The sequence below is a fragment of the Chinchilla lanigera genome, unplaced genomic scaffold (genome assembly GCF_000276665.1).
Source record: "Chinchilla lanigera isolate Chin_1 unplaced genomic scaffold, ChiLan1.0 scaffold00017, whole genome shotgun sequence".
Classification (NCBI taxonomy): domain Eukaryota; kingdom Metazoa; phylum Chordata; class Mammalia; order Rodentia; family Chinchillidae; genus Chinchilla; species Chinchilla lanigera.
Window position 1 is genome coordinate 21,140,781 of NW_004955418.1, and position 5,361 is coordinate 21,146,141.

The 5,361-nt window shown below is 44.9% G+C and overlaps 1 protein-coding gene across 5 annotated transcripts in view; it reads right to left on the reverse strand.

Moving 5' to 3' along the window:
- Polr3g (polymerase (RNA) III (DNA directed) polypeptide G (32kD)) overlaps positions 1-5,361 on the reverse strand; it is a 33,007-nt gene that overhangs the window by 23,969 nt on the left and 3,677 nt on the right. The gene's annotated exons all lie outside the window — the stretch shown is intronic.

Sequence of the window (5,361 nt, forward strand, 5' to 3'; positions counted from 1 at the left end):
AAATAAAAATAAAAAAAGAAAGCAAAACATGGAAAGAAATAAACGTGATGACTGACAGCTGAACCCCTCAAGCCTGGCAGTGTCTGGCAGGTAGGGATGACGCCCTTCGTCCCCCAGCAGGAGCCTGGTGTGGGGCTCACCCGGAACCTCCTTTGAGATGCCCAATCTCCCCACACAATGCTCTCTGTCCCACTGGCCACTGGCCACAAGGCCTTACAATGCAGGTAGAGTGTAGAGAAGAAAGGTCTGGACCAGTGAGGAGAGGCTGTCTGGCTGTCGTATGAACTTGAACAAGATCATCAGTTTTCCAAAGTTAATACTGAGTTGTTTATCCTAGAATTTGAGTGATGGTAAGGATTCTTCAGCTCTAGCCCAACGCTCCCCTTTTACAAATGAGGATGGGGGGCTGGGGATTTAGCTCAGCGGCAAAAGCGCTTGCCTGGCAAGCGCAAGGTCGTGAGTTCGGTTCCTGGTACCGGAGAAAAACCAAAAACACACACAAAAAAAAAACCACAAATGAGGATGGATCAGTCAGACTCTGAAGGGGGTCTGCCCACACCAAAACAAAAAAAAAATTTTTTTAGAGAACAGCCAAAACTATTAAATTAAAAGTAGATTAGGATGGCTGGTGTGGTGGCAACTTAGTGAGTTAGCTATACCTTATGTCAAAATAAAATTAGATGAATGAATGAACAAAAGAACAGGCCAGGGATGCAGCGCAACACAAAGGCTGTGGGTTCAATCCCCAGTACCATAATAAACCAACACACAAACTGGACCCCAACACTTCCCGTAGCTGCTGCATTCCTCACCAGGGCATCCAGCTAGGACAAAAAGACCATGGCTGCTGCCCCCACCCGACCCCATTCTGCCACAATAATGATAAAGGAACATGTCCCAGAACCAGCAAGGGTCTACTTTACATTTTTCCACTATCTACAAGTTGAACACAATGGTCTTATTTTATCACCGGGCTACCACCCAAAGCAAGCACCTCTCAACCCTAGCTACCATTAGAATCACTGACAGCTCAGAGTGCCGTCTGCAGCTGCATCCTGGGAACTTGTCAGAAATGCACACTGTGGGGCCCCATCGCAGACCTAGGAAAAATAACCACTGGGAGTGAGCAAGAGTTTTCGTTTTAATTTTTCTGTATTGAGGACCGAACCCAGGACAACATGCATGCTAGTCAAGTGTTCTACCACTGAGCTATATCCCAATGTGAGAGTTTGTGTTTGTGTTTTTTAAGAAGCTCTCTGGGGCAGTTCGGAAACAGAACAGTTTATGACTCACTGAGCAGAACCAATCAAAGCAAGATCTCTTGAGATGAGGGGTGGGTTTCCGATGTGATTTTAATGGAATAAGCGCTGGGTACAGGGGAGAACTGCTCTGGTGGAAATCGTAGCCACTAAGCAATAACAGAGTTAAAACACAACCATACAATCAGGTCCTTCAGCGGGGCCATCTTTGAAGTCTGAAATTATACACATCATCCTCGGTGATCTCAAGAAATCTGTCCTGAAGGTAAAATGACTATAACTGCTGTAAGTCTAAGTAGCATTCAGGATGTGAGAGTCTGACTTTTAACTTATTCGTAGGGACTCTCATTACCAAAGCATCTCACCTTTAAAGGCCTGATGATTGGCAATTCTAACATCCTCACACATGTAAGGCTCCACTTACACAAAAATCAAATCCTATACCCGGTATCTTTCCATGATGAAATAGTTTCCTCCTTCCTGTGGATTACTCAGGCTGGACATTGGATTTGAAATAATGGCTATGACGCTGGGAACATTTTCAGATACAATTCTACATTGTACATTTTGTCAACCCCTATCTACATGCCTCCACATTCCGAAGCTGGTCCTCACACCTGCTTGAACATTACAGGACAACTGTATTATCTTTGCTGCTGTCATTGTAAAGTACGCAACTCTATGGCTGTTTACTTACATTTACTTTTACCACACTACTTATACACACACAAGTAGGGAGAACAGTGTCATAAACTCGTATGTGCCACCACGAAGCTTCAATAGTTATCGATCTATGACTAATTTTACACACACTCTCCCTCTCCCAGGACTCAAGTTATTTTAAACTCTTCACTGGGTATCTTTCCCGAGGGTTAAAGACTTCTACCAAGTCACAACATCACATCTAAGTTTTGTAACTCTTTACTATCATCTTGTGTACAACCAAAATAAAAATTTCATGTTTCTACAGTTTATTCAAGATAAAAAAAAAGAATCAACGTGAGACATTTGATGGACATTTTTAAAGTTTCTTGTAAAGTGGAACAAATTCCCTCCTTTTCTCCTTGCTGTTTATTTGTGAAGACACTAGGTCACTGTCCTGTGCAATACTTCTCAAACTTTAAGCTACAAGCAAATTACTTAGAAGCCTTGTTAAAGGCAGACCTGGATCTGGCTGGCCTTGGGCACGGCCTGGGAACCTGCATTTGATCAAACTCTTCCTAGAGACAACAGAATTGCTGGTTTGGGGACCATAACTTGAGGAGCAACAACTTCCCAAATTTGCACACCTGAATGTGCTTTAACATATTTCTTTATTCACTGCATTTCCAGCAAATGTGCACTAGAGGCTCTGATTTAGGTTTGATTTTTTTTTTTGGCAAGAATACTGAAAAGAGATACCTGATTTTTCCTAGTGCATCTCATTAGGATGCTCATGAAGTCTCTTTCAATGATCAGGCTGGCCAGTGATCAGGTCTACTGGTGTGCTTCTTTTAGTACACAGGGCATGATCAAAATACACAGTGAATTTACAACTCTAAAAAGTGTGTAACAGTGAGCAACACACTGGCATTATTCCCCCTCTAAATCCTCGCCCTCACTCTGACTGCACCTATCCTAGCATTCTTGATACCCACTGATGCAGTTCTGGAAGTGTGACAAGAAACACAGGGAACGGTGCTGCCAAGTGGCACCCAGCACAAAGGCAGGCTCGTAAAAACGTCACGGTCTTTCCTCATCCGCCTCACTGCCCGGATCTGGCACTGTGGAACTTCTGGCTCTTTCCCAAGGTCAAAGTGACCACGAAAGGGAAATGTTCTGAATCAATTCAGAACATCAGCTACAATACCGCCACTAAAGACACTCACAGACGTGGACTTCCAGAACTGCTTCAGAAAGGACAATGGGATAAGTGTTTCAGGTGAGGGGAGTATTTTGGGGGAACTAATGGCATTAATAATAACTAATGTCTTTTACTGTAATACATGTTCTACTAATTTAAACGTTCACCGTAATTCTGCTCACACCCCTAAGGGCCCATTAGTTTTCACCTAATGACTTTAGCAGCCCCTGCTCATTGCTGCCGAGGTCTGCTACTGCATTCCAGATTGCAAAATGATAATATACACCTTTTATCATTTTGTTTTATTGATAACTGACTTATCAGAGATTAATTTCCTCACCTATTGCTAAATTACCTTGAAACAAAGTTCACAGGGGAAACTTTTTTTTTTGCCTTTTTGAGACGGGGTCTCACTATGCAGTTCAGGCTGGTTTTCAACTCACTATCTAGCCCAGGCTGGATTCAAACTAGCAATGATCCTCTTGCCCTCAGCCTCCTGAGTGCTGGGATTACAGATGTGCACCACCACACCTGGCTACAGAAACTCATTTTAATAACCAAGATCATTCCATCTGTCCACATTAAAAGAGGGAAAATATCCAAATGGCCTTGTTTCAACTGCTGAGTCACTGAAGCAAATGCTGAGCCTACAGAAAGCAGGTCTTTCAAGTGTGAAACCCCTGAGCAAAAGGGCTCCACCTTCTCCTCTTAGAGGTGCAGGTACCAGCAGGCATGGGCAAAACCCCTGGGCTGAGGTCCAGCCTAGGATTTGCCATTAATTAAGAATTAAGAACACATCTAAGTAAAGTTCACCGAATTTGCCTGATCACGGGGATTAACTGAGGACCTGATAAACACAGGGTCCCAGGGGACCCTCAAGTCCTCTAATCATCCACACCAGAAGGGATCTTGAAACCATTACACCAGCAAATGGTCTGTGCACTGAGCTACACCCCCAGTGCATTTGTTAGTTCTTGAGACAAGCTCTTGCTAAACTGCTAAATGGCCCAGGCTGGACTCGAACTCATAATCCACCTGTCTCAGCCTCTCAGTGTGCTGGGATTAGCCTGGCTCAGTTTGGAAAACTCACCCTGAAAGGACAGGGTATCAGCTAGCACCGCTCAATGGAGTAGCTGGTAAGAAACAGCAATCTCTGCCTACACTAACTTTCCTTACTATCAGGCAATCTTTGGGGGGATAAATGCACACCATTAGTGAACACACTACCTCTGGCAGAGAAACTCACCTAGGCGTGTCCTGCGACACTCCTAACAATGATATGGCATTCTGGCCCATCTCTTTTAAATTGTGTTATCCAGAGTCAGCGCTCCCATACACGAACAAGTGGTTAATTCGCTGTCTTCCCTCCTAGGAGTAAGAGGCACTCCAGTAACTGCAGCTGGGAGGAAACAGCTCCGCTGTGCAGCTGAAGCACCTTCTCTGAAATCCTTTACATTAATTCGCCTGCTGCCCACTCGGTCCCTTTTTGTCACTCTGCCACACTTCCTGAGTGAAGGGTTTTATTGGCTTTCTCTAATTCGTCATCCAAATCTTGTACTTCAAAGGGCCTGTCAGAGTACATCCTCTGTTCAACCAGTATGAAGCATTCCCAGGCAGTGCAGCAGAGGCCAGCACGCACCAGACACACCGCTGCAGCCGCCGCCGAGGACCATTCTCCTGGGAATGCCCCTTCCTGTGCCCCGTCCCTACCAAAAACCAACTCAGCCCCACACCCCCTACTTCTGATTAACGGCAAACTTCATGGTAGCTGTTTACCTTAAGTCACTCCCGCTATTCAACCTTGAGCACAGCTTTGATGCTATTGGCCTCGACCCCTTGACTCTCAAATTAAATCCAAAGCCCCCATCTAGACCCGCAGGGCTCTTGTAAGGTGGCTGCAGCTACCCTCCCGACTCCCTAGTCCCCTGCAGCCCTCCCTTCTGCCTTCCTGCCTGTGTCCCTTCAGCTTTGTGTCCACTGACGTCTCTCAACACCTGCAGGCCACTGCATCCCACCTTGCTCTGAGACGGCTCCTCCTCTTAAGTGACTTTTTAAAAACTGAGGTGGTGAACATTGCTACACATTTCATTTCTAGAAGAAATACAGGTAACTTTGTAGGAAATAGGTCTTTTCCAAAAGGCCCTCTGTCTGTTGTTTGTTGCTATTTTTTTCTTAGCAGGGGAGATGTTTTGGCCCTCACAGCTGAGCATAGAGTTTATATGCAAGTGCCCCACAATTAATGTTAAACTTTCCTTATTT